The following is a 20,288-nucleotide window of genomic DNA, read 5'->3' on the forward strand; positions in this document are numbered from 1 at the left end:
CCCCTCCCCCTCCCCCCAACCCTGGCCCCTGACTCAAGCACAGTTTGAAAGGACACACATTCACTTACTTAGGGACAGACCCTTGGTGTCTCTGGGCAGACAGCCTCCCAGAGTCAAACTTTTCACCATCCAAATGGGGACACTGAGGTGCTTGCTGGCAGCTGCCAGGCAGAAGAAAGAGAGGAAGATGAGAGAAGGTGACCCGATGGCTAGGACAGTGAGTGGCCCTGGGATTTTGTTCTCATACCACCCAGAACTTCTGCCTGGTCTGAACCGGGGTTGGGAGGTTGGGGGGGGGGACCTAACGAATTGTAGGTTTCTTGAAGGACTTGATCTGGGCTCCTCTCTGTAAGCCTTACTCGCTGTCCCTTCCTCCTTTAAAAAGAGGCATTTGCTCCCAGAGTCTAGAGACCTTCTTGGCTCCCATCCCTGAAGCCTTTGAGAAGTTGGCAAAGCTCATCTGGAGAGGAGGAACCAAGTTCCTTATCTTCTTGCCAGAATGCCATAACCATGGTCTCTCTTGGGGGCATTTCCTCTGGTTACTCTCTGGGCCTAACTGGGCTAGCTTGCTAAACCCCAGCTGCTTCTTGAGGGCCAAAATGAGTCGTAGTCCCAAGTGTAGCGTCTACCTATCCAGTGATGTCCTACCTCTCTTTTGCCAGTGCAGTTTCCAAAATGTAAGGTGAGCCCTGAGGTGGTAGGAGAGGCTGAAATCTGAAGAAGGAACCAGGGACCAAGAATAGGGAAGGCCATACAAGGAAACTTCAGGTGAGGGGAAAAGTCAAAGGAGCAGATGAAGAGGGAGGGAGAGGCCCCCTGGATAGAGGGCAAGGTGACGGCTTGAGGGGGTCCACGAGTTCCCAGATGGGGATGAGTCTCCAGTAAGGATTTTTTTTCTGGAGCCAGAATCAGCTCAGGATTGAGCTTGCCTTCAAGAAACGTATCCTCTGGCTACAGAGAGGATAAAAATGGGAGAAGCAGGATATGGTTAGGGGGTTCCAGGAAAGTGGGGAGCACACAGGCCTTCCAGCCTGAGGCTGTTAGTTCTATCTTCTTTCTTTCTTTTGTTCTTTCCTTCCCCACTCATTCATTCACTCATTCGTGTATTTTTATGTATTTGTTTAGAGACAGGATCTCAGGTAGCCCCAGCTGGCCTTCAACTCTATGTAAGTGAAGCTGGTCTTGAACTCCAGAGCTCCTGTCTCTGCCTCCTGAGCGCTGGCATTACAGAGTACTTTACCATGTCCCATTCGGCACACATTTTTTTTTCTCTCTTCAGTACCTGTGATGGGAGCAGGGTTTTGTATACGCCAAGCAAATGGTCTCCCATTGAGCTACTCTCAGCCCCTGGCGCTTGCTTTTGTTCTATCTATACTCAAACATACCCGGCCATTGGCCGAGCAACACTCCTGGAAGCTACAGAGCCTCATGGAGCCTCCAGTTGTCTGTTCACAGCCTCTTTGTGATAACTCTGGCCTACTACTCTCCAGTGGATTTGGACTCCAGTACCTATTCATCCAGGCTAAACATGTCAGTAGAAACCAGGCTTAGAGAGGGAGCAAATGTTAAAGCAAGTCCAAGGCACATATGGAGCATTCAGCTTTGTGAGTGTAGCCAATGGCTACGTTATGTCTGGCCTGTTCCTGTGAGATGTCCAGAACAAGCTCTCCAATAGAGACGGAGAAAAAACAGATGGGTAGGAATGGGGGACTAGAGGAGGGACAGCTGAGTACACGGGTCCTCTGGAATGAAAACATCATTACATTTATTTTGTTTATTTTGTGTGTGAGGGTGGGTAGGTGTGCATGTCATGTACATATGAGTAGAGGTCAGCGGACAATCATCTCCCTCCACCATGTGGGTCCTAGAGATCATACTCAGGGCATCAGGCCCACTGAGCCATCTCACCAGTTCTGAGTCTTCAGTTTGAAACAACAAAAGTGCTCTGAATGAAAAACTGCTTTGTGTATTATATATCTTTTACCTCCTCCTCGTCCTCCTCGTCCTCGTCCTCCTCCTCCTCCTCCTCCTCTTCTTCTTCTTCTCTGCTTTTGAGACAAAGTCTCACAAAGTAACCTTGGACTTGTGGTAATCCTTCTGAATCTGCCTCCTGAGTGCTGAGATTACAAGAGTGGTCCATTTCTACACCAAGCAAGTATATTTCAACAAATCTTTCTTTTTTGTTTTGATTTTTGAGTTAGGGTTTCTTGTAGCTCAATGCTGAACTCAAATTTGCGGTCCAGAATGACCTTGAACTCCTGATCCTTCTGCCTCTACCTCCTGAGTGCTGAAATTAGAGGCACGTGTCACCATGCCCAGCTAGGGTTTTTTTTTTTTTAAGGATGAAACCTCACAGAATATATACCCACTGTCCCATGCACCTTTTTGCAAAGTCCATGTGAACTATGGTATCAGCTGGCCTGGGCCTACACTGTTCTAGTGGTTGTTATTCAGGTCCAAGGGCCCCAGACCTCCTTGAGAAGTGGTCACAAGATGGAGTTGCCATGACACAGTAGATCAGTGGTTCTCAACCTTCCTAATGCTGGGACCCTTTAATACACTTCCTCTTGTTCTGTGGATCCCCCCAACCATGAAATTATTTTCATTGCTACTTCATAACTGTAATTTTGCTACTGTTACAAATCTGTGTTTTTCAGTGGTCTTAGGCTAAGGTGGTCTTAGTTTAATGAAAGGGTCATTCAACTCTCAAAGGAGTTACAAGCCACAGGTTGAGAACCATTGCACTAGGGGGGACTCCGAGGGCATAGCTCCGAGGCAGGTATGGATTCTTGTTTCTGGCCTCAACAGGTCTACTACACCTAGAATCAGAGAGAGGCCCAGGAAGACTTTCTGGAGAAGCCATGAACAGTGAGCAGACTAGGGCAGGTAGAAGAGAGCCTGTGCCTTGCAAAGGGTGTAGAAAGCAGCTATGAAAAATGTGCCCTAGGGGTAGGTGGGGAGGCTGAGCAGTAAGCTCAACTGTCTTCCTTCCTGGATGGAGCTTGAGAGTGTGCCTGGAAGGTCCTTGTGTCTGTGGTTTACAGTCTGCAATAAGCTATAACTGCATGCCCAGCCCAGGGCCCATTGAGTCACTCAGCCTGGCCCTCTAATTTGGGGGCAACTCCCAGACCATGCAGGCAGCACCTCAGTCTTTGAGCCTGGCCCTCTCTCTTTTCTAGTTCCCCTTCCTCATGCCTCAGCTCTCTCTCTGAGGAGGCGTGGAAACAATCTGGACCCCAGCTGTAGCAAGGCTGAGAGCAGAGCAGCAGCAGCAGCAGCAGCCGCAGCAGCAGCAGCCGCAGCAGCAGCAGCAGCAGCAGCACAGAGCAGCAGCAGCAGCAATAGCAGCAGCAGCAGCAGCAGCAGCAGGCTCTTACCCTCTGCCCTCTCATTCCTGGAAGGAGGCAGGGAAGGCAGGGGGAAGGCAGTGGGGGTGGGGGCAAGACAGGAAGGAAGACTAGGCATTTCCTGAAGCCTCTAGGACTCCTAAGGAGGAGGCAACTACAGAACTCTCTTAGCTCCCCAGGAAGCAGGGCAGCCTTGTGCTTGGGGGTTGGGAAACCAAGCGCATCATCATCAGTACCTCCTGTGTGTGACTCCAGGCTACCTGAGACAGGGACAGGCCCCAAACAACTCTAGCTTGTATGATTCCCTAGAGGCCTAGAGAAGGTTACACGATCTTGGGGAGCTACGCAGCCTCCCCTGGACGGCCTTACAGCCTGAGAAGCCCTTTCGTTTGCTGACCAGAGCCAAGAATGTATGGAGGAGGATAGCCCTTTAGATGTGCGGGGAGCACATCCTTGAGCAGCTGTCACTGCTTTTGGGAGATGTTGTATTGCTGTGGGCACCTGCCATGGGCACCTGCACTACCCAGGCACCTAGCAAGGAGACACTGCTGACTTCCTGTTCTGAGCAGCCAGCGCTTCATCCAGTCGTTAGGCAGTTATTCCCCTGGCCTGCCCAGGGAAACCTCCATGGCAAGAGCTGGTAGGAGGGCAGTACATGGGACAAGTAGAAGGACCTATGTCTTGTGGAAGGGCCACAGAGGAAGGGAGCTAAGAAAAGAAGAGGCATCTTTTCCTAGGCAGGGGAACCTCTGCCTGGCCTGTGTGGAAAAGGACCTGGCATCAGCTGCAGCTTGTCCCCCTCGACAGCTGGTTTGCAGCTGTTCTTGCCCTAGCTTGAGAGAGAGAGAGAGAGAGAGAGAGAGAGAGAGAGAGAGAGAGAGAGAGAGAGGGCACCCACAGGGCAGCTGTGAACATGTTGTTGGTTCTCTGTGAGTATAAAATACTGACTTTTGGGTGAGGATCTTTAGGGGGAGGCAGGGTCTGGAAGCCTGACAGGTGCCCCCTTGCAGAGATGGCAGCTGCCGAGAAAACTGCCCCAGGGGTTCTTACCCACCAGAGCTCCTGACAACCCAGCTGCTTGGCTCCTGAGTCTTTGGGCTTCAAGGTCCTTCTGCTAGTCCCCCTTTTGAGTCCCTCCATGTCCCTTGAGTACCCCTTAGTGTATCCAGCCAGCCTGGTGGGTGACTGCTGCTTGGATCTCAGCTGTACACAACACTTCTCCTGTTTGTTCTGGCAGGCGGTGTTAAGGGACAGTCCAGTGCCTGGCTTCTGGATAAGCTGAGAGACTCAGGGGACACTTCGGAACTCAAGGGAATCTTCCGTGCTTGAGTTGAATGGGCAGTGGCCCTGTGCACATGGAATTTGGATACTGCTGGGATGTGAGCAAGGCTCTATCTGGAGCACCAAAGAGATGGTGAGAAAAGAGTGCACCGGCCTGAGGGGGCAGGGAAGTCTTGTAGAGAAGGCAGTATCCTAGGCTGTGTGTCATCACTGTCTGCAGTGCTCCTGTGGGCTCCCACAAAGCCATCCCTGAGCAAGAGGTCTCAACCTCAAGGACAGTGGCCAGCTACAGACATCTCACATGCGTAGGAGGGCCACGTCTTTATCAAGCATCTTGAACAGAATGGCCCAAGTTCACAGCGTTGCTAGGTCCTCACTCCCAGCCCTCTGGCTATGTTCATGGCTGATGCCCACACCCTCGATGGCTGAACAGAGTCAGGGTATGAGGCCCCCAGACTCTAGAGTGTAGCCCTACTACCACTATAGTGGCTACTTGAGGCTACGGGAGCCTCAGCAGGTATGAAACAGATGTTTGATGAGGGCACCCTCTGGGTACAGGAGGTGGGGCCAACATACGCAAGAGATAGCTGAAGTAGCTCTAGTGATCCTGGCCTCTACTGTCTGGAAGCTTCCCAGTGCTGATGGCCAAGGCGTGGCTGGTGAAAGCTGGCACTCTACACCAGGAGCTTTTTTTGACCTTCCCCTGAGGACATAATCACACAGCATCTCTCCTCTCTGGGCCACCAGGGCTGTAATTTCAGGGATTGAAGGGGGCTCCTTGAAGACCCAGCCTGCTTGTGTCTAGCTATCTTTAGAGGCACAGTCTGGGGCATGGTCAGAAGAGAGAAAGTGGACCAGGACTGAATTGTGGCCTATGTGGATGGTCTTCAAGTTGAGCCAGAAAGAGGCCATGAGGCACCCCAGGAGTCCGTGTTCTTCCTTTGAATAAGGCTAGACCTTAGGGAGTGCTGCCTGGCTCTGCCTATGGCCTGTGGAACCTGGAGGCTCTAGTTACTCTCCTGGAGTCTAGGAGGTTTGGGGAAGGGCAGGCCAGGCCCTGCCTTTCAGGACCTCTAGCCAGGTTCCTGGCAAAGACAGCACATAGCTCGAGGACTGCAGAACCCAGCATCTCCCAAGCGGTGGCTGCTGCTATGGGACTAGTAGCTGGGGGGGGGGGGATGGGGGCAGTCTTGGTACCAAGCATAGCATGTTGAGCAAACCTTACCCAGACCTAGGCTTTAAAGCAAGAGGGAGGCTTGGTGTAATAGAATGTGGGGAGACCAGGCATGGAGGCTGGTGGGCTCCAGAACTTGGAAGCTGATTGCATAGGGGACAGCAAAAAGGGAGTGGAGGTGCAAGGTCCCCTGTTGGAGATACAGGTCAGCCCCATTGTGCCCCATTCTCATTTCCCACTTGAACTTGACAGCCACAGGAGTAACCTTCTGGTCCCCATTGTCATTACCCTCAGTCCGTTCTGTACCTCAGTGCCCCATCTTAATGTGGAGATTGATGAGTGTCTCCTTTTTTGCCACATGACCCCAGGCACTCCATCCCTCCCATCACCACCAACTACATTGCTACTGTTGTAATCTCTTAGAGGCTCAGCACCCTGAGGTTCCTAGTTGGACTGCCTGTACTGCTGGTACCTGCCAAGTGACTAACTAAGGGAGAAGTAGGCCAAGTAAGCATGGCATCACGGAATAGAGGATGCTGGGAAGCTCAGCCCTGCCTGGGGTTCTTTTGGGGGATGTCCCTTATGCTGCCAGCCCATATCTGTTGCTGGCCAGCCCCTCCCACATCACCACAGGACTTGAGGGTGTGGCCTCATGCTGCTGGGACCCTCTAGTTCCAAGATCTTGGCTCTTTTGGAGAATTAGGTCATCCTTGCCTCAGCTGTGCCTTATTTATTGTGGTGACATTAAAGCCATGGTCCCTTTGTCTCAACTTGGTATCATCCCAGTTCTAGATTGTTCTTTGGGCTAGTAGAGGCTAGGTTGGTCACAGTCCAAATTCAAGCTTGATCAGGAGGTGAGTCAGTGAATCATCTCACAGAATTTCTACATTTAAATTCCCGGCATCTGTGTTGGAATGTCACGGCAGGTATGCTCCTTGTCCCAGACTCTGCCACCCCATAGCAGTTTCATAGACAAACTGGAAGCAACTCAGGAGCCATCCTTAAGGAGTGCCTGTCCCTTGCTCTCCTCCACCTGTGCAGGGATTCCTACCCTGTCCTCAGTGGTCTAGACCAGAGCCTGCAGCTTGTTGCCCTGACACACTGGGCCTCCTTGACTCATTAGCTCAGCAGGGTTAAGAATAGGGAGGATGGGATGTCAGAGCTACCTACCTCACACTTCCTGTGCCTTCTGGGTCTGAATTCAGATTGTGAAGAGGGTGCGGCTGGATAGATTAGAAGGCCATAGCAGGATGGGTGGGACCTGGAATGGCTAGGCTGGGAAGAAGCTGGGAAGAAGCTGGGAAAGCAGGTCCAGCGCCTCCAGGGCTGCTGACCTCTGACCCAGCCCAAACAGGAAGTGCCATATCTGTGGGCCTGGACCCCAGAGGAAAAGGAATGCAGGGATGAGTCCAAAGCAAACATTCCACCAGCTTCCTAGTCACCCCCACCCCCAGTCTGCTTGTCCTTTTTCTGCTGAGAATGTGGGGGTGGGGTGGGGTAGGACGGAATTGCTGCAGAATGAGACAAAGCAAAGCTGAATCCGCAGGCCCAGAGCCCAGCTGGCACTGATCACAGTTTTAGGTCTTTGTAGTAGGTATTTTTGTGCCCTTCCTCTGTTTCTACTCCCAGGCAGGGACAGTCTTTCTCCTGCGGCATTCTACCTACCTTGTCACCTTGATGCTCTCTGGTCTCGGAAGCTATGGAAGCAGGAGCCAGACCTTTCCCTGTGGCTCTCTTAGCACAAGCAAGTGAAAGAAAAAGTATGGCCCAGGACCCCCAAGACCAAGTTCTAAGCGAGATGTATTTGCCCCAGAGGGACAGAGAGCAGGGATAAGGGACAAAGACAGGAGACAGCAGATGATAGCGAAGGGGAAGGTCACAGAGTGTTTTGTCCTAGGGGGACATAGGACTTCCTCTGGGTGGAGAGGAGACAGATGTGGCCCATAGACAAATGGCAATTTATAAAGGTAAAAGGGGGAACCCCCATGTTAGGATGAGGTGTTTAATTCTGATTGGGCATGTTAATTAGGTGAGCCAAAGGGAGTTTCTGATTGCTGGATGTCAGTACTTTGACAGCTGGACCTTGGTAGTCTGGGAGGAGGAAGTGGCCAAATAAGGGAACAGACCGTGGTGGCTGGCTTTAGGAATGTAATCTAAGGTTTTCCAAGCAATGCAGAGGGAATTGGGAGAAGGGCAGGGCCTGCCAGAGCCGTGGCGGCCATGCTCAGGCTGGCCAGAATCCTCTCAAAGACAATGGCTCCAGTGGCCTCATGGGGCTCCTCAGAGCAATATCTCCAACCCAGTACAACTGGCAACCCCTGTCTTCAGGACTTAGCAGGGCTGAGCCGTTACCACTCTGATACTGCAGACTAGACTTGGTCAGGTAGTTAGTGACTTGTATCTGGGAACAGTCATTGCTAGGTACACCGAACTGGGCCGCTGAGGCAGGCATGGCTTGGCACAGAGCAAGACTTAGCCTCCCGTACCTGCTGGGTGAATGTGACAACTCCTTTCTCTAGAAGGCATCAGGCCACATGGCTTATAACTTGATTCCACCTTTGGGCAAATTATTTTACCTGCCTGCATCTTAGTCTCCCATCCTCAAATTGTGAGTAGGACCCTGAGATCGGGCAGGCTAACTTGGGGATGGGTCATGGGATGTGGAATGGGGAAGAGGCCTCGAGGGTGTTAATATGCAGCAGTTAGCAGCTCCTGGCTGCTTTAGGACAAGAGACAGGTGTTTCGTGCTTCCCTACCAACCTGCACCAGCAAACAAATGCTATGGTAGGTCCTAGCCTGGGACAGGGACACCCAACAGAGAAGAAGGCTCAGCCAGAGATGGTCCCAGCTGCCAGGCTTCAGAACTGTGACAAGGACAGAGATGTAGGGAGGCTCTCAGAGGAGCTGTGGGAACCAGGTCTCTGAGTCCCTTGCTGATGAATACGACCAGGGACTCTATGGCAGGGGGCCCTAGAGCTAAGTGCATGCAGCTTAAATCTGAGGGGCATTTATTGTGTTAAAGTACAAGCCAGTGGTCCCCCAGCCCCTTAAACTCCACCAGGTCATCTGCTGAATTAAAGGGCTTTTATCAACCATGTGAACAAGTGGGGCCATCTAAAACTGTTCCAGTGGTGTGAAGATCAAGTGGAACTCACCTTGACTGTTTCTCTCCCCACCAATAAGTGGTGTGGGATGGGGAGGATTTGCAGGGCAGGGCTAGGAACTCTCTTTTCTCTGCTAAGGCTGGAGAACCACACTGTGATAGGCCTGGATGCAGGAGAAGGCTGTGGATGGGGTGACACAGATCAATGGCATTATTGCCTAGGGGTGTGTGTGTGCGTGAGTGTGTGTGAGTGTGTGTGTGAGTGTGTGTGTGTGTGTGTTAATAGGTTGGCGTCCTTGGCCACATGTGTGTCACAAATGGAATTCAGGAGCATGTGTCTGTGAAAATAGTGGCAAGAAGAGAGAAGAATTCAGAAAAGGTCAAGCATCATGCAAGAAAGAGAAAGAAGGGGCGGGGAGAACCTCACAGGTGAGAGAGAGGTAGTATGATGGAGGCATGGGGCTTGGGAGGAGGGGCCAGGTGGGCTCCCAGCGCCTCCCACTCAGTGCTTACTACCTGGGACCCACCTCTAGCCTTGCTGACTTGGGTAAGAGCTCTGCTTTCCCCCTCCCATCCACTGCCCAGGTTCAGCTGTCTGAAATCCTCTACCTTGGCTACCCAGGCTTGCAAATCACAGGCTGTGCTCCATCCTGGGCTAGAAAGGAGAATCCTCCTCTTCCTCTTGCTCTGAGGCCTGAGGGTGAGGCACCAACCATGGCCCAAGCTCTTGGATGTGGCCTGCATCTTATTCCCTTGACTGGGGTAAACATGGATGCAGATGGGCAGGTGGCTAGGTGCGGCACCTTTAGACCCTTGAACTCCAGAAGGCTAGGTGGGATTGCCTGAAACTGGTTATGATCTAGCAGTGGCTCTGCCAGGGAGGTGTACAGGCCCAAGGAAACTCAGCGTGCTGTGGGACAGGTGCAGGGACTCCAGACCGGGCTTCACATGTGCAAAGACAGAGCCTGGGATCTGCTTAATGAGGTTGTGAGGTGCCCCAGGCTCCATTACAGAAAGGAGGGAAGATGCACCAGCTAGTTGTGGGACAGGTCAAGGGTCTCCAGCTTCCTGTAAGGTAGGGCACGATTACAAAGAGAGCTGGTGGCCTGAAGGGTTCCATTGTATTAAGCCCAGCTATCAAGGGAGCTCTAGAGACTAGCAAGCCATACCCTAGAGAAGCCCTGACTTCATTCCTAAGAGAAGCATGAAGCTATGTCCCTATATGGCAGCTGCCACCGGGAGCTCTTCTCATCAGGGACACATAGTACTCCTGAGTCAGGCTGTTTCTACCTCTGACCCCTGAACCTCTGAAGAGGAGGAGGCCTGAGGGAGGTCTTTGTTCTCTCTGCTGTACTAGCCTACCAGTCCTTGGTGTAGACAGTTACCCCTTCTCCTCCATCTGTGCCTTGTCACAGGACCTCCTGGCCTCTTGGGCCTGGCACTTAACAAAGACTAAAATCTGTACCAATCCCTGTTTGTTCTAGGCCACAGACTTCCCTCCTTCTCTCTCTCCCATGCTCCTCCAATCCTGTCCCTGCCTCATCAAGCCAGTGTTCCCCCAGCCCCTTGAACTCCACTGGGCCATTTGAATGAAAATGCCTTCATTTATCATGTGAAGAAATGGGGCCATCTAAAACTGTCCCAGTGGCTGCAAAGATCAAGTGGAGCTTAGCTTCTACCAGGCAGAAATCAGTTGTGGGGGAGGGAAGGTGGGAGGAGGGAAGGAGAGGGAGGGAGGGAGGGAGGGAAGGAAGGGGGAGAGGAAGAGAGGGAAAGAGAGAGACAGAGACAGAGAGAGACTACTGAGGCAGAGGGATTTAGGGAGGCCTAGGCTGATGGTGAAGAAAATCAGGTGGCCACTTTACTCTAGGCCACTATGAGCCCCTGTCGCTTCATGGTGGATTTCCGAGGCCCTGACTCTTGTTGGCAAGCAGGATTTGAAAGAACAGAAGGTGGTAATGGCCAAAATGAGGGAAGGCAGGAAAAGTGGTTTCTGTCAGTGACCTCTGTCCCTGCCCCCCAGTGCCTGTGAAGCAACCCATTGAGTCAGCATCTCTGTCTCCTATCCCTGCAGCCTCCATGCCTTCCATCGGCAGAGAAAACACTACAGTGCTGCAGTCAAGGAGAAGCAAGGGCTGAGCTTGTGTTTGACTAGCAGCCAGCCCCCTGCCCAGGCCCCACATCATCGGCAGGCAGCAGGGAGAGGAGAGTGGAAAGCAGCTGGGTGGCCCCTCCCAGGCTGCTGTCTGCTTTCTTTTGCCCCCTTGGCAAGAGGGGGAGAGGAAAAAAGAATAATTAAACCCAAACGTCCTGGTAACTTTTTCCTGGAACAAGAAGACACAGGGCGGGAGGCTCTGGTCCTGGGGATAATGGGCGGGACTGTCTGTGGACCCTTTGCCTTCAGTCCCCACTCCAGCCTGTCCTGTCTTGGCGATCAGCAGATCTTCATTAGCCTTTTGATAGCCGTCTCCCAACCTCCCTTAGCCTGGTCCACTCTTTCCAGAACTAGATCCTGTCCCCTTAACCCTGTGACCTCCCATCATTGTCATGGTGAAAAGTCTGTATGTGCCAACACCCTAACCAGTTGTCCAAATCAGAGGAAAGAATCGTGCCTTAGGGCCTTCTGATGGGCCCTCTCTCTCTCATACCTAGATTCAAGGTTTCTGTTGTGTTAGAACACCCAGTTGTGGGACTTTGTGATGGCAGCTGTTGGACACCACTGGTGTCTTTCCTGCCCCTCCCTTTCATGTCCCTTCTTGTAGCTAACCAGCTCTGGGCCAGCTCCACATGGGATTCCTGAGTGCCAGCAGGGCAGGCATGGATATGGCTGAAGGAGGAGGATCTTGAGGTTGAGGGATGTGTTGGGTGGGGGAGGCCTTAGAAATTGTCAACAAGCACTCAGGAGGCAGAGGCAGGCGGATCGCTGTGAGTTCGAGGCCAGCCTGGTCTACAAAGTGAGTCCAGGACAGCCAAGGCTACACAGAGAGACCCTGTCTCAAAAAACAAAACAACACAACAACAACAACAAAAGAAATTGTCAACAGCTCAGAGGAGCAGGTGGTGACAGGGCCCTGAAGGTCCATCTGAGACCAGGTCTCTTCTCTGAATGTAAGTGACGCCACCCTATGGGCTGGGGTCCTAAACTGTATAGAGAAGGAAAGAAAGCCAACTACTTTAGTTTGCGTTCTATTGCTGTGATAACACCATAACCCAAAGTGACGCGGAGAGCAAAGGTTTCTGTCCAGTTCACAGTCCATCACCAAGGGAAGGCAAGGGAGGAACTGAAGCAGAGGCCATGGAGTAATGCTGTTTACTGCTTTGCTCCTCTCGGTTTGCTCAGTCTCCTTTATTAAACAAGTCAGGGCCACCTGCCTGGGGTGGTACAACCTGCAGTGGCCTGGGCCCTCCCAAATCACTCTTTAATTAAGAAACAGTCCCACAGACACCCCCATAGGCTAATGTGATGGAGGCAGTTATTCAAGGCTCCCCTTTCCCAGATGACTCTAACTTGTGTTAAAGTGAAAAAACCTGTGGGGAGATGACCCAGTAGTGCAAGTCATCCCTTGCACCTCCAACATCAGCAGCTGGCTGGGGCGAGCCAACTCTGGTGTCCCCTTGCTGCTTGTGCCTCTTTACTGCATCGCCAGCTGCCCTGCTCCATTCCTCGTGTCTGCACTCCAGAAGCTGCAGTATTGGATGCCCTGCAGGAAATTGTCATTGCATTTGAACTCATGCAGTGGGGAGGCTGCCAATGTGGATAGTGAGTTTCCATCCAGGTTAAGCTGCTTCAGCTGCCTCTGATTCTGTGCGGGCGGGCGGGGCAGGGGCGGGGGAGGCAGGATGGAGGCCTATCTGCTGCTGGTCAGGGCACAAGCTTTCCTGGGCATGACTTTATGCTCAGCCTGGCCAAGGAACAGCCCTATTTGGCTTCACTGTGGCTTCCTATCAGTAGTTGAACTAGGCGTGCTCAGCACTCAGTGAGGGCAGCGGGGGATGCTGAGGCAGTGCCCTCACCCTCTGCCCTTGGGAGGCATTGGAGAAGAGGGACTGAGGAGAGATTTGGCCCAAGATCTGAGTAGACTGATCTTTTCAACCAAGGACATGCAAATCTCCCACTTGTGAGCTGGGAGCCAGCACGTATCTTGTCCCTTGCTGCCAGCCTCCCTAGGTCAGGGCCACCAAGCACAGCACTAAGCAGCCCATACCCTAGTTCTTGTCTTGGGGCCCCTTGAACCCAGATCTTCCTGCTAATGCCCTCCCACATTTCCAGCCTCCCAAGAATCTCTTGTCCCTACTAGCAAGCCCTGACCCAGTCTGGGTGCATCAGGTGGGCAGCCTCCAATAACTGGCTCTTTCCCCATCTACTCTAACCCAAGGACACTCCAGAGGCAGAGCAATGTGTGCTGTTTCCTGCCAGTGACAGCTTTTGAAGGGCCTGGATCGGGTGAGTGGTGGCTGCAGGATGGGCAAGCTGCTGGGCCTGGTGAGGTCACAGGCCCTCTCACATTCAGCCCCTGTCTGGCCAGGGCCCCTGCAGAACACCACCCCACCCAAAGAGCCGGGATGGGGAGCATCATAGCTGTCATTCCCCCTATGGGTAGGCTCCACTGGTCAGCAGAGGGCATGGCGAGCTTTGAGAGGTGGAATGGTGGCCGCAAGGATGGCAGGACAGCCTGAGCCCCTAGCTCTGGCTTTGTTTTGGGGAGCCTCCCTAACCTACTCTGTCTCTCCTTCCCTTCTCAACAGCTCCTGTCTACCAAACCAAGGAGCCCCTTGTGCCCAGCTCCCCACAATGTCCACTGCTTCCATCTGAGGAGTAAAATGGGGATTCTTTCTTGGATCCAAGAGCTGGAGCTTTCTCTGTAAGGCCCATATTGACTCTCCACTGGCCCAGTCCCAGCACCTCCATGAATAGGGCATCTGTTTCCATACACTGTGGGCCTATGAGGCCCATTACAGGGCAGGGTACCCACCACCTTCATGGCTGGGAAAGGAGAGGGACTGAGCCTCCTGGGTCCCCAGGAAATGGTGCAGGTGCCAGGGCTGTCTCAGGGCAGTGAAGGTTCTGGTACCCACAGAATCTGTTCGTTCCATGGATTTCTGCCTCCCATTCCACAGACAACAGAGACTTTGGGCTCCCTGGATACTACCCTACCTGCGGATAGGGTTAGATCCCAGTGCTTCTGCCGTTTCCTTTTTCTATGCCTCTACTTTCTCCTCTGTGAAATGGGCACATGTGCCCTGTATCCATCATGAGCCTGTGTGTGTGGTAGACACTACCTGGGTGTATCATCTCACAAGGCTGCTAGGTTTCTTATCAGTGGTCTTAGGCCACATATGCTCCTGTACTTCCCCAGCACCAGGGGAATGTGAGGGCTAGGATAAATACCGGATAGGAAGGAGGTTGTGCTTGAATGAAGGTGCTGCCAAGTAGAGGCAAAGGAGTGGAGAAAAGAGTAAAAGACAAAGAGTTGTCTACATGAGTCCCTTAAACAGCTCTCAAAGGTGATGCTTAGCCTGGACATCAGCCACTGGGCGTCCCCACAGCCCCAGCTCCAAACCTAGCTCTGGGGGATGAAGGGGCAGCCATCTGGGGCTGGCAAGCAGCACAGCTGTTTGGGGCCAGCATTGAGGAAGCTTTTCCTACAGTTCTGTCCAGTGTTGACTTATACTTGGAAGTGAGCTGAAAAAAAAATGAGTTAATTGTGGGCTTGGATAAGGGGAGAAAGGAAAGTAATGGGGGAGGGGCATAGGCAAAGAAGGGCTAAAGCCTGGGCTCTATTTGTATGTTTGAGTCTCTGTCCTGGGCCATAGGGCAGTGTGGGAGGCCCTGAGCAAGGGTCAGGGACAGAAGCCCATGGCAAGTAGCTTTTCACGGGGTTCCTCAACATTTCCCTACCGGAGCCGAGAGGTGGGGGGAGAGGAGCCTGGAGGCCACTGCTCAGGGCCACTCGAAATCCACTCACAGTTCTTTCTCCACTTCTGCCATTCAGGGTTCTGCTTTAGGACCTGAAAATTGGGACACCACCACACAAATCAGACACTGGGCCTGTCTTGGGAGCCAGGGATGACACCAACAACTGCCTGAGAATAGCCTGGGCCTAGTCTTTTGTCTGGGACGCCATTTCCGAAACTGGTAGAAGAGACTCCTCAGGCTAATAGGCCTGAAGTGTACAGTCCTCCCTTATTCTGGAAGGCCAGAGAGAGGGAACACCTACCACCACCACCACTACCATTTTACAGAGAAAGGGCAGGAGACTCGCTCAAGTCCTTGAATTTCCTGATCTAGGCATCAGAGAGGCTGGCCTAGAATCCAGGTCTCTGGAGATGCCCCTGGCTCTGCCCCGCCCCTTCACTGAGATGGCTTCTGGAATTCTGGCCCCCTACCCATTTCCCCTGTTCTTGAAGCTCCCCAGGCTCTGACTAAACATCCTGCCATCTGGTTCCCATTAGCTGAACTGGAGGTGGGGGGAGCCTACTCCCAGGTCTCTCTGGCACAGCCAGCCTGAGAGAGGGAGGGACATTCCGTCTTTCCCACCTAGGCAGGAAGCCCAAGCAAGTCTGAGGTGCTCCTGGTTCCTCAGCCCCTATGGAGGCCTGGTCTGGCTGGCCTTCTCTTGGTTGGGAAGTGCAGTGGGCGACCCAGGTTGGCACTTGGGGAATGGTATTTCTGCAACCTACCCTGGCCAGCCAGAGTGCCCAGACAACTCTGGAGCCTTGGAGGAACCCCTTAGCGCAGGACCAGAGGGTGGGGAGGAGCTCAGCAGAATCAACAGTTCCCATCAAGCTTTGGGTTTTGGCCCCCCTCTCCCCAACAGCTCATTCGCAGACTCAGACTCCACTCAGCCTGAGCCAGCCAGGGCCGGGCTGCAGGCCAGCACTGATCCTAAGCCTGTGTCTGGAGAGGTGGGTGGGAGGGATACTGGGATTTTCCAGGAACTAGGATGAGGCCCTGGGGCTTGCACTAAAGGGCTTCAGACTCAATGCTCTGCTATGGCCTGACTGGCCCTGTGCTCTCAGGAACAAGCATCCCTGCTCAGTGCCTCAGTGTCTCCATCTCAATATGGCAGACAGACACTCTTAGAAAGCTATAGACATGGATTGCAGGTAGGAAGAAGAATCTGCTCTGTATAATCACCATAGCCTTTAGCTATACAATTCCAGAATTCCAAAGGTCTCTTGCCAACTTTATTTTCTTTTTCCACATGGCCCTCTCCCCATATGCAGAGCTTTGTGTCCCTCAAGTCTCCTCACAGCTGTATAGCCTTGGACTCTTCTCTTATCAGGGGAGGACTGGGGAACAGATTCTTTTCCTAGCAAACATCCCGGAGCCACTGCAAGGGCAGGCACGGGGATTCCATCTGAAACAAAGAGACTGAGCACTGTAGCTAGAGGAAGCAGTGTGTTCTCTTTGGTTTTGGTTGCTCTTTGTTTTGTGTTTTGATAGAAGATTTGAGAAAGGCCTTGAGAAGTTGACTTGGGCAGAGAGAGATACGAATGAAAACAAGCCACCCACGCAGAAGGAACTCTAGTCTGTCAAAAATGAGGGCTGGAGCTGGGCGTGGTGACGCACGCCTGTGATCCCAGCACTTGGGAGGCAGAGGCAAGCAGATTGCTGTGAGTCCGAGGCCAGCCTGGACTACAGAGTGAGTTCCAGGACAGCCGAGGCTGTTACACAGAGAGACCCTGTCTCAAAAATCCTGGAAAAAATGAGGGCTGGCCAGTGCAAAGACTGTGTTGGGGGTGTGGTTTGACTTACATTCAGGAATAACAAGGCTAGTGAAGTAGGTTGCGTGAGGGACTGAGACTGGGAAAGGACAGGAGGGTCTGTTTAAAAAAGGTGTCAAAGGTGACCAGGAGACATTACCTTTGCCCTCAAAGAAAACAGAGCCACCATGGGCTTCTCAGCAAAAGGATTGCACGATTCAACTTGTAAATTTGGTCCTTGGCAGCCGGATGCAACACAGAATCACTGGGGTCACAAAGACAGAGGTGGGAGCCAGTGTGCAGATGACTGAGGTCTCTAGGGGAGAAGTCGGTCTTAGCTTGCCTGGGTGAACTGAATGTCAACTGCGTACCTGCCTAAGCTCAGGAGCTGGATTGCAAGGGGCTTAGCAAACATCCAAGCTGCTGCTGGGAAAGTATCTGGAGTTCAGGGGAGATGTATTGATAGCTGTTTCTGCTCTGTCACTCATTACAGGGAGTTCTGGGATTTGCCCAGTGCACGGAGTCTCTCCCATGTACCCTCACTCCTGCCACGGCATGAGGCAGAACAATGACTTGGCACACCATCCAGGGAACAGGCTTATGTTTGAGCCTCTCACATCTTATCTGGGCACAGCAGATTGTGCGTGCGTGTGTGTGTGTGTGTGTGTGTGTGTGTGTGTGTGTGTGTGTGTGTGCATGCACGCATGTGTATACAAACATGCTGGGTCTGCATACATACATGTGGGCAGGCGTCAGGACACACACAGGCAGCTGTTCTATGCCTTTCCCTCTTAAAACTTTCAGAAGAGAGAAGTCAAACTTTCCATGCCCTCCCCCTGCTGCCAGCGACCCTTCCTTAGAGGAAACCCAGCTTATTTTAATGCCATTGAAACCTCAAAGGATCTGCTCCCAATTAAAGCAGCACTCTTGCAGATGCTTTTGTGAGCACTGCACACAGAAGACCATTCACATTCACACTTATGGCATCCTCTGGGAGATGGGGAGGGTGGGAACAGAACCTTTGTTGGGGAGCTAGCAGGAGCAAGGTACTGACAGGCAGGGCCAAGGCCTTCTCTGGCTGGAATGTGGGTGTCCCGGGGGAGGGTGCCAGTGGAAGGGGCCCTGGAGAGGGCACGATGAAGCGAGGAGGACTTTGGTACCACTTTCCCATTCTCCTTCCCAGCCCGAAGTTCCAGTTGACTCCTGCCAAAAGCATGGGCTCCTCTTGACTCTCCATGAAAGCTGTTGCACCCTATCAGGGGGGCCTCAGGCACAGGACAAAAAGCTGGACAGAAGCTGGGGCTAGGCTAGGGGAAAAGAGGGACTTATGGGGAGAATGCAAAGTCGGGTACCCCCTCCCTGGCGGCCCTCTGAGTGGGCACGTTTGTGTTCCAGTCCTGGCGCCCGCATCTCTAGCTCCAGACACATGTGACTCAGCCCTGCTGGTCTTGCCAAGAAGTCTAGACCCAAGAGCCTCCCTGTGAAGGGGGTGATCCTGCCGCCGCCGCCGCCGTTTCCTCACCGACCTTGGCTGAGCCCTGTGCGTGTGCAACTGTACACTTCATCCCCTGCTTTGTGCATTCACAGGTACAGCAAAGGGCAGAGTGGTACTTGGAGGTATATGCTTGAGTGCAACAATCTACAGGGGGTCCAGACCCTGCCCTTAATTGTTAGGCCTGGGAAGTAGCTACTCCTACTATCAGCTCATGGGGGCTAGGTGCACTCTCCTGGGTATACTGCCCCACAGGCTGTGTTCACACCTGGGCAAATGCTGAGCCCACCCTAGAGACTGGGCTGGGATCCCATTAGAGTCCCAAATTGGGCTATCTTCACCTTGACCTCATTGCTGGGGCCTCATTGCTTTCCCTGAGGCAAGCACATGTATGGGCATGGGAGCCCACACAGTCAGGACTCTGCTTGCTGTTCCTCCCCTTCCTCCCTCCTTCCATCCCTCCCTCCCGCCTCCTTCTCTGTCTTTGAGACAGGGTCTCCCTAGGTAGCCTCAGGCTTCTCTGTTCTGGAACTCACTCTGTAGAGCAGGCTGGCCTTGAACTCACGGAGATCTGCTTGCTTCTTACTCGAGTTCTGGGATTAAGGACTTGTGCCACTACACCCAGCTTGCTGTTTCTTTGAGTCTGAACTTGGTGTCCATATACTTCTTGGAGAGTTATAGGGATGCAGTGGAGGTTGCCCTTGGTCCCTTGAAGGCTTCTTGTGACTGCTCCTGGCCCTGAGATAGCCTAATGTTTAGTCAGCACATTGTAGAGCAGCTCTGCCTCTGGAGGGCCTATCTCTACTCTTTTCTGATAGAGGTAGCAGAATCCAGCCTGTTTTTCCTACCCTCCAGTGTCTTCTATTAGTACAGTCCACCAGGGGCTTCAGCTGTGGTCTGCACAGAAGCCTGGGTCGCATACTATAGAAGCAACCTGAGTGCTCCACGACATTTCATTATCCTGCCTGTCTTCTAGGGTCAGCCCAACACTCTGGGGCAAGGATGCCTGCTCCAGGAGCTCAGCTGCACAAGTGGAAGGGTCTCACATGTCTCCACAGCCTGCCAGCCCATCCTTGGCACTGTAGGGCTGCCTAGTGTCTGTCAACTGTTCTCCTTTCCAACCTATGTGCCAAGCATTAACACGTGGCTTAGGCCCCGCTGCAACCCACTGCCAAGTGTTTCTCAGGAACATGGGCTGGCTCTTACTGTCTATAAATCCTAGTTCTGTCCAAGGCTCCCGCCTGTCCCTAAGCCCCCGTAGGCCCCAGGGCCTTTTAGCCCCATCACAATGGGCTCTTTTGCCTCATCTTCATCCCATCTCCCTAAGAGAACTCACACCCTCTGGGCAGAATTGCCCGTAGGGGTCTGCCCACTCTCCACCCCTCCACTGTTGGAACCCATTCCCAAGTAGCTACACAGTTCTCTGGCACACACACCTTCCTAGACACGTAGTAGCCTTCCTGCCAACTAATGTTTAGATGGGGCTTTTCTGGCAATATGCTTCCTCATGTGGAATTTGAGTCTGTTTCCAGAAGATTCTATGAGTGGTCCTCTTCTTTCTCGTTACTGAGTAGTCCCATGACTCTACATTTCCACCCCAGTCTCCAGTGGAAGTACCATGACTGAATTGGAAGGTGGGCTGTCTGCTGCTGCTGTGGCACTGATGCAGGAGGCAAGCCTCCATGGCTTCTGTGAGAAGACTTTGCTTCTCCAGGCCCTACCAAGCCATCAGGCCCCACCTGGAGCTTTAGACAAAGCTGCTGAGTTGGGGAAAGACCTGCTCAGTGCTCTGGCTCCCTAGGACTGGGTGGAGAAGGAGGACTTTCTTCCAGAATACACAGGGGCTGGTTTCTTTCCCGTTCCTCAGGAGCAGATTCATGAGCAGAGGCTATGGGAGGGGTGGAGGGAGGCAGCCACACTGCAGTGGTTTCTCCCGCCAAATTCCCCAGTCCTAGGAAAGATCCACAGGAAAAACCCACAAGAATTTGAATGTCTGAGTTAGGGTCATGATTGAAATGAAATTTTCTAAAAAGAAAGGAAGAAAAAACAAAAACAGAAAGGCAGGAAAAATTAAAAAAAAATCAACCCAGCAAAAAATAAAATGAACAAGCAACCAAAAGTCCCTTTCACCCTGTATTCAGAAGGGTCTGAGTCAGCATCCTTGTGGAGGGTAGAAAGGGGCCT

Source organism: Acomys minous (assembly GCF_964271855.1).
Source record: "Acomys minous genome assembly, chromosome: 7".
Lineage (NCBI taxonomy): Eukaryota > Metazoa > Chordata > Mammalia > Rodentia > Muridae > Acomys > Acomys minous.